This window comes from Kogia breviceps, chromosome 3 (genome assembly GCF_026419965.1).
Source record: "Kogia breviceps isolate mKogBre1 chromosome 3, mKogBre1 haplotype 1, whole genome shotgun sequence".
NCBI lineage: Eukaryota > Metazoa > Chordata > Mammalia > Artiodactyla > Physeteridae > Kogia > Kogia breviceps.
In genome coordinates, this window is record NC_081312.1 from 33,597,862 (window position 1) to 33,609,973 (window position 12,112).

Genomic DNA, 12,112 nt, shown 5'->3' on the forward strand with positions numbered 1-12,112 from the left:
CCTTCTCATATGTATTTATGTCTGTCACCCTATACTAGGTGTTTTCCCTCTGCTGCATGGTTCTTCAGGGCAGGAAATCGGGCTTCATTTGACTTCATATTCCCAGCATTTGGCACACATATCCACCCAGGAAAGATCTGAAGGTAGCAAAGGAAGGAGGAGGGAGAGAAGGATGGAAGGAAAAGGGAGTGTCAAATACTTAATAGTCTAGTCTAGATAAAAATAGAAGAGTTATAAGAGGATCCACGTCTATGGTTAGAGCGCATACAAAGGACTATTATTACAATTACAGGCTCTAGAAGATTTATTGCTAAAGATTTTAAGCTGTAATGTATACCATTTCTTAACTGAGGAAAAATATTAGATTTGTAGGAGAGGAAAAAAGTGACCAAGACTTCACAGATGCTATGGCCGGCGCTCAGCCAACTTGTCTCAGTGGGTTTTCTTTGAAAATACCTGGCCTTTGGACAACCACAACATGTAATGAGACCCCCTATGCACAGGGGTCCTAGAGACAAATGAAGCCTTTGGTAGAGATGTCTGCTGTTTAATAGGTTAGAGGCTGGCTCCTAGGCAGGACTAGCCTTTTGCAGGGATCAAATGCTGACACGCTTTTAGCAGAGGCAGTCACAGGGATCTCGGAACAAGTCTAATGGGAAAAGGGGGAAAGAGGGGTAAAAAAAGGTAAGGTTAGTTCCAGAATGGAGCCCCAAGTAGAAAATGGAGGTCAGCCACTAAGAAGAGCCTAACACTCCATTAAAAAAAAAAAAAAAAAAAGTTTCTGACGAACCTAGGGGCAGGACAAGAATAAAGATGCAGACGTAGAGAATGGACTTGAGGATATGGGGAGGGGGAAGGGTAAGCTGGGACGAAGTGAGAGAGGGGCATGGACATATATACACTACCGAATGTAAAATAGATAGCTATTGGGAAGCAGCCGCATAGCACAGGGAGATCAGCTCGGTGCTCTGTGTCCACCTGGAGGGGTGGGATAGGGAGGGTGGGGGGGAGGGAGACGCAAGAGGGAGGGGATATGGGGATATATGTGTACATGTGGCTGATTCATTTTGTTGTGCAGCGGAGACTGGCACAGCATTGTGGGGTAATTATACTCCAATAAAGATGTTAAAAATAAATTTAAAAAAAAAAGAAGAGCCTAACATTCCAATGCATGGCCAGTACAGGAGTCTATGTCTGCAGAGAATACTGTCTAAATAGCTACAAACAAGAGAGAACAGCGTGGTATGAGCACAGCTGTCAAAGGGGTGAGGTCACATTGGATCTATTGAACTTGTATTTTAAGGAGGCACCTGTAAGGGAACACAGAACTGCCAGAGCATTCCCATTTCACTAGACAGTGACGGAATCTTCCTCAGGGTGCTGGGATAAAACTTCCAGAGAAGAACTGACAACTCAGGAAGGATTTAAAAGGTAAACCATGGCACTGACTACTCTGTGGGGAAAGTGACTTTGCAAGGAAAGTGTAAAGAGGCAGGTATGGCTTACATGTCATTCTGCCTCATCCATGAGGGAAGGGATGTCTCCCCACCACCGTACCTCTTAGCCTACAGGTTCTCACTGGAGGAGACCATGAACAGGTAGGCACAGATCTGCCCCCACTGTGGGCAAGAATCCACAGAGACTATCTTTTTCTGCTTTGATGATACATGGCAGAACACTGAAGCCAAATCGGGATGCGGAAGAGACCCTGGCTGGAAAGGCCAGAACTCGGAAGTTGAGAGAGCAAGGGCCAGGATGCCCCCTGAATGGATGGCGAGATTCAGAGGACCATGTTCCGTGGAGCTCATTCTTCCTCAAGGGTGTTCTGTTGCCACCCAGAGCCACATTGTCATAGGAGATAACCAATGATTATTTAACAGAGATAGACAAAGCTCTCTTAAGACAATGACTCATGTCACTCTTTGAAGGGAGCATTCTACTGATACAACCATTGAAGGTGGCCACACCCCAGTGGCTGAATGGAGAAATGTTCAGCAATTAATTCCAAGCAGTGTGTGTGAATAATCTTACATTAACATGGGGCTCAGGACAGGATAATGGTTAAGGACAGAGGCATGTAGGGAAAAGAGTGTATATGTATGGGGGGGACCCCCTTAGAAGCTACGTGATTCAGAGCAGTTTTGAAAAGCTCTGTAAACCTCACTATGCTCATCTTTAAAGTGTCCCTAGTAACACATCTCTCACAGGGTAGTTGGGAGGCTCGAACAAGAAAATGCCCACAAAGCATTTAGGACAGTAACTAGCACAAAGGAAACTCTCAATAAATGGTCGAGCAGACCGAGCAAGGCAACCCGAAAGCCAGGGCTGTGGAGACTTTGGGTGATTTGTGCATCCCTTCCAGATACACCAGATGCCTCAATTCTAACTTTTAGAGGTGTTTATTGATGTGCCTCTTTCTGGAAGCCTGACACTCAGAGAATTCTGTTACTTCGAGTCATGGATCATAATACCTGCTCAGCTTCTCATTGCCAAGTCTGAGTCGAGGATTCAGCAAGTAGGCAGTGGGCAGGGCCACCGTAGCTTGGCTCTACAAAGGTGTTCTCAAAATCATAGTCCCTTTGGTAACAATAAAACCAGGGTCCAAGACTCAAGCACACATGTTCTTTGTCCTAGATACCGGAACTCTTAAGCACTGCCAAGCCAAGAAGTGAAATTTTCAGAAAGAGACCCTCTGTGGAAAAAAATCTCTGCTTCAGGAGTTTGAACTCTAAGGCAGTTGCCAGGAGCCATTGACTGATTTAAAAATCCAGGGAAGGGTGACTGGAGGGTGGGTCTGGAGAGAGGAGCAACAAGCTAAGAGGAAGGTTGAGGGAAGGAAGGGATCAGCACGTCAACTGTATGGTAACTGAAAATCCCAAATCACCTAGATCAGCAGACATCAGGAAAGCTCAATGAGTTATACTGCAGCTGGCAACCAATCATGCATCAGATAATGTTTAGCATATCATGAAATGTTATGGTAACACACTTGGACGTACATATATTCAAACCAAATGCTACAGACATATCTGATTCATTTTCCCTCCCACCTCCATCATGTGAATCCTTTGCTTCCCATGCCCCTACACCTAATTTCATAAGCCATTAAGATTTTGGAAGGGCCTGAACCCCACCCCGTGCACTGTTCCAATTAGGCTGAAATGCAAACCAGTACTGTACCATGCTGCGACCCTCACAGCCACAGCTGACCCCTGGGAGAGAAGCAGAGGCCACAGGCCCAGGCTGTGCACCACCCCAGGCAGGCATACTCCCCCATCCGTAGCAACCAGACAACAAAGTCTCCAAGTTGGACCTGCTTAGGCCACATATGTGACAAGCTGTACTTTTCAAATCATATACACAGACAGGGCAGGCAGCATTCTGAATCAGTCACATGCCAGGAGTCACAAGCCAAATAATGGCAAGAGCATGTGTAAACAGCAAGAAGCAGCCCGTCATCTCCTTCCTAACGTCCCTGACCCAGAGTGAGAAGTGCTGTTCTAATATGTAATTCAGTAAGCTTTGGAGGTAAGCTAAATGACATTCGAGATCCAGTCATCCTCATGGAAAAACCAGAGAGAAGGATAATAAGGACCATTCGTTGTAAGCCCAAAGAATCATCAGTAAGTCAAGGCTGCGTTTTCTAGCATCTCACTTTATTCCTAAATTAAAAATAAATCCCTACATCTCAGAGAACATGGTATAGCCAAAAACAAAAACAAAAACACTTAAGCTCCAGAGTGACACAAACTTGGTTTCAAATCTCAATACTACTACCGGATACACATTATTTATCCTCTTAGCCCGGTTTTTCTGTTGATAAAAAGGTAGATGATGAGATGGATGCTAAAGGGCTGTCGCGGGGGTTAATGGAAAAATGCACATGGAGTTATCAAATAAGACACCCACAAAGGTAGGTACTCCGTAAAGGCTAATAACCCCCTTCCGTTCCTGGAAATTAAAGAGGCTTTAAATTAGTGTTGCCTGGAGCACTAGAACGGAGAAAGGATGTTCTTCAATACCAAAGAGTGGGACTCCAAGATGGTAGAAAATGGGTCCCCCCAGGGGCTACCTCCTGCCTCCTTTCCTGTCTCTGTCCCACTCTGACTTTTCAAACTAAAGATGCAAAGACTAAAAAATATAACTGCAAAGCTTCTCCCATGCTAAGAAGACCAGACAGACAAAAGACCAGAGAACTCCAGTTCTCTCAAACCATTGTACACCTTTAGTCTACAAAGATAGGCAACAGGAACTCAAGATCTTAAGGGTGACCCTCTCCGAGCACAAATGACAGTTGCAGGAGAGGGGCAATGAGAGAAGCCAGACTTGTTTGCAGGACTGTCTGTAAGTCATTCCACTGGGAAGTCCATGCTCATGGTGAAGTTCAACTTGGAAAAAGTCACTTATTCACATGTCTGGGCCCAGGAATTTTAAATGCTGACTTTTATCTGGTAATTCATTGCAATGTGGGGTGGAATGGTGCTTTTCAAAAATATTTTTCTGCAGAGTTCTGTAGAACCTTTTTATGAACCACTGAAAGTCAGGGGGAATATAAATATCACATTGCCTGCAAACCGAGCAATTTGACTGGGTTGGGGACTTTTTTGCCCAGAGTTTTTCTACTAAAAGTCAGCAAAGTGAAAATAGCAACAGATTAGAAGTTGGGAGAATTTAATTCTAGTTCCATTTCTACTGCGTCGTAGTTGTGTGACCCTGAATAAGTCACCCCTAATTGCTCACTCACCCCCCTGTGAAGGGAGTAGAAAAGAGTGTAGGTCTAAGGACCACCCCTGTGAGAACCACTGGAAGTGCTTACCCTCCCTGAGTGGTCACTGGGGGCGGGGCCTGGGAATCGTCATTGTTAACAAACACCTGGGATTCTTAAATTCACTGTAGTTGACAATCACTGGCTAAGATGATCCCTAGAGGGCATCTCAGGTGGGACACTGTCATATTCTAAACGCTTTCGTTCTAGTGAAAGTACTGGTTCATTTGTAAATCAGTTTGTAGTTTATGTAGATATTGAATCTTTCTCTCCCCTTTGCTTTTCCTAACCAAAGATGTTGCCTCGTTTCCTTCTCACTCATAGCTAACCAACCAAGGCTAAAATACAACATCCTGTGCAACCTTCATTTGCAAATGAGCCAAATAAATGTCAGCATCCTTGATTTCCAGGTCACTGCCTTGTCCAAGAGATCTTGTAGCTGTTTCCTATGTTGTTCCTATGTTTCCTTTGTCCCTAGCCTGACAATGAGGTCTTCAGTTTGGCTCCAAAGCCCTGCGTCTCTTCTACTTACTACAACGGCTGAGATTTCTCTAGAAATCTCTCATTCACCTATTTGCCCTGGTTTACTTAGCAAGTTAGAACTGAGAGAGTCACTGAATACGGAGATTTGGTACCAGACAGTGTGTAAAAATAAAACTAGTCAGAGCTGGAGGAGAATGACGGAGGTGACAAAATACCTGTGAAAGGAGTGGCTCATCACAGGGGAAGTCACCTACACACTCAGTGACTGGACCGCCCATCCAGCCCCTGGCCGGCAGAGACTGTGATCCTCAAAGAGAGGAATGAGGATGTGTACTAAGTCTTCCATAAAAACAAATGTATTCAACTTACAGCAGTATTCTTTATTCACAGACACATCCTTTCTACTTTTTGGCGTTAAATTACCTTTTCCTTTTTGAAATGGTGGTAACAATTAATTTTGCAACCCTAATTGATTAAAAAAAAAAAAAAAAAAGACATTTAAGGGGCTTCCCTGGTGGCGCAGTGGTTGAGAGTCCGCCTGCCGATGCAGGGGACGCGGGTTCGTGCCCCGGTCTGGGAGGATCCCACGTGCCGCGGAGCGGCTGGGCCCGTGAGCCACGGCTGCTGAGCCTGTGCGTCCGGAGCCTGTGCTCCGCAATGGGAGAGGCCACAACAGTGAGAGGCCCGCGTACCACCAAAAAAAAAAAAAGACATTTAAAACTCTATGGTGGTTCCCCAACCCTTGCTTTGGTTTGATTTTTATTTTTTATTGACCTCACGTGGCTCAAAATCTCCTAGGAACATGGGGTCTCTCTCTCAGTAGAGGTATGTGGTCTATCACAGCCAAAACATCTGAAAGGGGCACCCCCATCAGAAGCATGGGGGCAGTTGTACCCCTGCATTTTTAACTGTCAATTTCCAATGGACCCTCTTCAAGGGAAAGTTTTCTCTACTTGACCCCATTCAGAAGTAGTGATTTTTGGAGCACACAGACTTTTTTCAAAGGGAGCCCCATGGAGTTTGGGTGTTTTTTTTGGTAAGTGGTGGGAAAGATAATGATATTTTTATTTCGAACGTGGAGATAGAAACAGGAAGTGTGCACTTAGGTATGTGAGTTACCCTTTCTCCATCAGAGCCTGTCTTTCTGCTCTGAGTCTTAGTTCACTATATTCATTTGCTGTCACTGCATACTTTCAGGTGGAATTTCCTTACATTTTAATACACTTACCTGGTGACCTGAAAAAAGAATCCCTTCAGAAGTCCCCCTTTTGGGTTCCCCTTTTATACATTCTCCCAGTCTCTCAATACCTGTTAGAGCACTTCTGCTATGTAGGCAAGCAGGTTAGATTTCACACTGGAGCAGCTCCGAAAAGGGAGGGAACATTTATACCCAAGGCAATGTACTTGGCTGGGATTCTCTGTTCCCTTTGCTATTTCTGCAGATATTTATGCTTAAAAAGAAGTTTCTCCCACCCTGGCAGCACAGCCAAACTTCTCCTCTGGCTGGATCAAGTCACCATGAAAAAAAAAAGTCTCTTTGCCTAAGACAAGCAGGTGAGCTGGGGAAGAAAACAAGGGAACAAACATGATGAATGCCCTGGAACTATTTTACAAAGGTAGAGGGGTACATAAAACTATGACTTACATCAGGTAAAAACATCATCTCCAAGGTCTGTCTTTGTTTCAGTGAATATGGATATATGTTTGACATTCCTGTCTCAAATCTACCCTTCAGCTTATCTGGGAGAAAAGATTTATCATCTTTTCTTTAGTTATTCAGTCCTTCATTAAGCCTTTCCAACCACAGAGAGGAGAACTTAAGACCTGTGGAAGATAGCAGCAAAGATTTCTTATCCTCCCCCTAGGCCAAAGTCCCCAGGCTGTGTTCCCTGAAAGCAGCTGCAGAACCCCTCCCTCGCTCTGCCTGGTCTGTGTTTAGGCCTCTGGCTTGCTTACACAAAGGAATTCCAACTAGGATTTCAAGGGAAGCCTGGTTCCTACTCTCCCACAGCTCCCAGCAGTCTGGTTGTTCTACCAAAAGATATTCCTACATTCAATATTCTTACCGTATTTCTATAGAAGTATCTGCTTGAATTACAAGGTTTGATGCTAACCTTTTAAAAATGACAATTACTAATACTTTAAAGGAACTCTGACACTGCAAAACTCAAATCCTATGGGGAAGAGTGATTCTAAATAAGCAGTATGTCCTTCTTCCTCAAGACTGGGTTCATGTATGGATGCAAGGAGTTTGTTTCTGCTTTCTTTTTTGTTTTCAAAAGACATGCATTGAATGTGTAAGTGTCAAGCATTTGCCTTGCCTATGAGGGTGCACAGCTAAGATTCAGTCACAGCCTTCAAGGGGCTCGCGATTCAGGTTTCACAAATGCAAGACTAGAGACAGGTACTAGATTCAACCGTGGACAAGACTGAAGGAAGATGGGCTGATTAGGGCTGCAGTATTACAGACTCAACCACCATCACAATAGTCACAGTGATGGTATTTGAGTCTTTTAATACACAAAATGGACACTGAGCAAAGAATTACATTACCAGAAAGGAAACGCTATGTACCTCCAAGATGCAAAACAACCTGGGACTTTGAGAAAAGCCTGAGCATTCAAGTAAGAATCAAGAGTTTGAGTAACAGCATTGGTCTTGTCAACAATTTACTGGGTACTTTATCTAGGCTCTTCCCTCCAGTGTTCTGTAATTTCAGGGTACCTTCTAAGTAGAAGATGAAAATATTATTATAAAGTCCATTTAAATAAACCTCCTATATGAAAAAGTCACCTCTTTCCAATTTGTTGAAATAAGAGAGTCATAATATTTATTTCATCAAGGGGGTGTGAAGCTTAGTTGGGATTAATTTACTTCTTTACTCCTTCCAGAGCACTTAAAAATTTATATAATCCCATATGTGGTTTGTACAAACAGACTTCATGAGGATCTGATGAGAAATAGTATGAATATTTCATCAAGTTTTTTTCATCATTCTTTCAAGTATAACCACTCTCATTCTAACGTTTCCAGTCCCTCATTACAAGGCACCTGGTTACTGTGAGAGCCGCCCAAGGGAGTCATCAGCCAATCCACTCTGCGCGCTGCCGCCTCATTCAACCCCACAGAACCTTCCTTTGCTGTAGCACCCGTCCCCTCCTCTACGCTCACTGGATGCTTGACTCTGGTACAGCATGTACTCTTCACATGTTTATCTATTTCCCCAGGTACACAGTGAACAACTAGAGGACACCAACTTATACTTTGAATCTCTAGCATCTTACATAGTAAATGGCAGAGAAGAGCTGATTAAATAAAGGTTTGTCCAATGAATGTATACACAACCCCTCTGCTCTTGATAGGAGGCAAACCCCAGCCTGTGTCTTCTGAACATGCGACTTGCCCTCCTATTTCTCTTCTTCTGCCGTTTATCCTCACCCCCACATCTTCCCTGTCCTTTCTCAATCACCTAGTTTGATCTATTTAAGGCAAGAGGTTTTCAACCTTGGCTGCACAGTAGAATCACTGGGGGGAGCTTTGTAAATAAAATGAACACTGACTCCTGGACCCACCAGCAGAGATTTGGATTTACTTGGTTGGGGTGCGGCCCTGGTGTTGGTATTTTGTAAATGCCCCTGTGGTGGGTGGGAAGTGCAGCCAGCCTTGAGAAACTATGATTTAAAGTGATACTTGGGGCTTCCCCGGTGGCACAGTGGTTAAGAACCCACCCGCCAATGCAGGAGACACGGGTTCGAGCCCTGGTCCAGGAAGATCCCACACGCTGCAGAGCAACTAAGCCCGTGAGCCACAACTACTGAGCCCGCGTGCCACAACTACTGAAGCCCGTGCGCCTAGAGCCCGTGCTCTGCAACAAGAGAAGCCACCGTAATGAGAAGCCCTCACAGTGCAACAAAGAGTAGCCACCGCTTGTTGCAACTAGAGAAAACCGTGCACAGCAACGAAGACTCAACGCAGCCACAAATAAATTTATTTTTTAAAAATAAATAAATAAGTGATACTCAAGTCCCACCTTCTCCTCAAAAGATGAATATGCCTCTGATGAGTTTACCTTCCTCTGGCTTCAACGCAGTTACTGTTTTAAACACTTATTAGATCACAAACCAAACACTGCCTGTGACGCTATCTCAGTATGAGTTTGCTCTTTAAATCACACACTGCATTTTGGTTCATCTCCCATACCAGACCAGAAGAACCCTGAAGGCAGGAACTGTGCCTTCTACTTCTTTGCATCCCCACGCCATGCACGTGGTGGACCAAAACATACTTTTGATCATTAAAAACAAAAACAAAACCAAAAAACTGAAAACAAAACAAAACCAAACAACCCAGAATACCTAGTAGAGGCCATTTCAATTCTAAGGACATGTCTTTGGTAAGAATAAAAACGCTGCAAAAAGGGTGGGGCAGGATTGAAGCAGAGGAGGGAAAGAGTAAATAAAAGTCAAATGGAAAAAAAGCTAAATTAGTCCAAAAGAAAATGTTTCCCAGCTTCTTAAGAGGATTTTTTTGCAACCCCGAAGCAGAATAAACAAGAGAATTAACTTGGCTAGTGCCCTGATAAGGAGATTTCTTTCTTGGTTATATAATTTTACAAAGTTTCCAGGGTGTAAAGAAAATAATCACCCAGGGAGGACTCCTTACCTTGGACTATACAATTCAGCTCTCGGGTTAATCGGCTCGAAGATCTGCTCAGCTTGACCTGACCCCCTTCCAGCCCTGTGGTCTCAGACTAAGCCTCACATGCAAAAACCCTGTTGTAGAGCTCAGTGTCATAGAAAGGGGATAAAACATAATCCTTATTCCATAACCTTGATCTTTTGGTGTAGTGGCCTCCGCCTGTGCATGAAAGAAAAAAAGCTATCCTGGTATCTTCCTCAAGTGGCTGGTGTTCCATGGGTCTGTCCACCCTAGAATGATCTAGGCAAACTCTCCTACTAAATTGTGTTTAAAGGAAATATTTGGTGCAATTACCTTAAAGGTAGCTTTAAAGTCTTGTTCTGTGCACATATCCCAGAAAAGATTTATCTTCATATGGCTTCTCTACTTGATCATGAAGTAAGACCACAGGAAGGGCTCACTGAATCATTAGGTACACCCTCTGCTAAGTCGAGATAAGGTCATCAGATAGAGATGTGTTTTCTATATCAGGGGTCCCAAACCCCTGGGCCACGGACTGGTACTGGTCCGCAGCCTGTTAGGAAGAGGGCTGCACAGCAGGAGGTGAGCAGCGGGCAAGCGAGCAAAGCTTCACTTGCCGCTCCCCATCTCTCCCCATTGCTTGCAGTACTACCCGACACATCCTCCACCTCACCCCCAGTCTGTGGAAAGATTGTGTTCCAAGAAGCTGGTCCCTGGTGCCAAAAAGGTTGGGGACCACTGTAATATATCAACATTTATCCTAGTTGTTGAGCCACAAATTTAACAACTGGTCCCAAAAGGCATGTACATTTCTATAGATTAATTAAATGTATGTTATTTTGCCTGGGGTGGCCATTTTAACACTGGTCATATTTTACTTTAATTTCTAATTATTGTTTGAAAACATGATTCAAAGACATTTAACTCTGCTCTTGATTGATTAGTAATGATAGTAACAAGTTGTCCTTTGTAGATTAAGATAACACTGCTGACCCATCTAATAGGATATGAGCTGATAGACTGTCACTGATCTATCCATGCTTGGCTCCCTGTTCTTATGTCTAGGGTCTGCATTTGACCTTATGAGCCAAGAACCAAGAGCTACCAAAATCCTCCAGTCACCAAAGGTACACAAAATAATAGCATGTGTCCTACCAGCTACTTCTTGTTGACACTGACAAAACGGAAATGACTGGTTAATTTACTAAAGCAAAAGGAAAAGAAAAATGTGGCTCTTTTTATTTACTAATAAATGCTAACTTCTTTATTTACTAATAAATGCTAACTAGAATTAGTAAAACTAGGATCTGGGAACCTGGAATCCATGGTATCATAGATAATAAACTAAATCATCAAATCAGTGTGTACCGTCTAAAATCAAAAACAGAGATAAACTACAAGTTTTCAAGGCATAGGGTTAAGGATCCATGAAAATGAATGAATTCACAAGGAATTTTGCTTCCTCAAATTAGAGTTTAGGTGGTAGTGCTTGACAATCCTTAATGATACCCCTGATAGCTGCAAACAGGATTTATTTAACTTGATTTATAACTTAAGGTACAAACCAAAGGTCATTAGGTTCTACAGGAACATTTTTGAATGTGTTCCATTGAAAGAGAAGTGATGGATTTAGAACCCAGGACACTTAAATCATCAGGGAAAAGGTATCACTGAGGTAATGAGCACGCCAGGGCCTGAAAACTCAAGAATGTTCCCCTAAGTGAAAACAAGCAGCTCTATCTTCTCAGAACATGGCTGACTCAGTCATCAAGCTGGAATGTTATTTACACAGTCAAAGCAAACTAAGAAGAGTCCTCTGGTCTGTAACCAAGGGCACTCAGAAAGTTATGTCTGCAACAAGCAAAGTTTTTGATGATTCCTGATTCCTTGAAAAAGAGCCAGTTTACCTCATGCAGGTAAATGTTAACAACTCCCTTCCTACCACTTTCCCCAGAAAGGACCACCAGCATGATATTTCATGCCTCTTTAATTAATAACTTGGATTTGTTATATATTTAGCAAGATGGGCAAGTCTGGCTTTTGAATTCTGCCCCATCTAACAAATCAGAATAAACACCCTGTCTTCTTCTTCCTCCCACTTGCAGGACAGGTCGTGATGGAACCTGGTCCACACAGCAGGATAAAGTTGAGGTTAGACGTCAGGAAAAATAAACTTCCTAATTATGAAACATTTTACCAAAGGGG

General features: G+C 43.4%; 1 protein-coding gene across 3 annotated transcripts in view; it reads right to left on the bottom strand.

Moving 5' to 3' along the window:
- Positions 1-12,112, bottom strand: part of RAD51B (RAD51 paralog B) — a 735,153-nt gene that overhangs the window by 158,577 nt on the left and 564,464 nt on the right. The gene's annotated exons all lie outside the window — the stretch shown is intronic.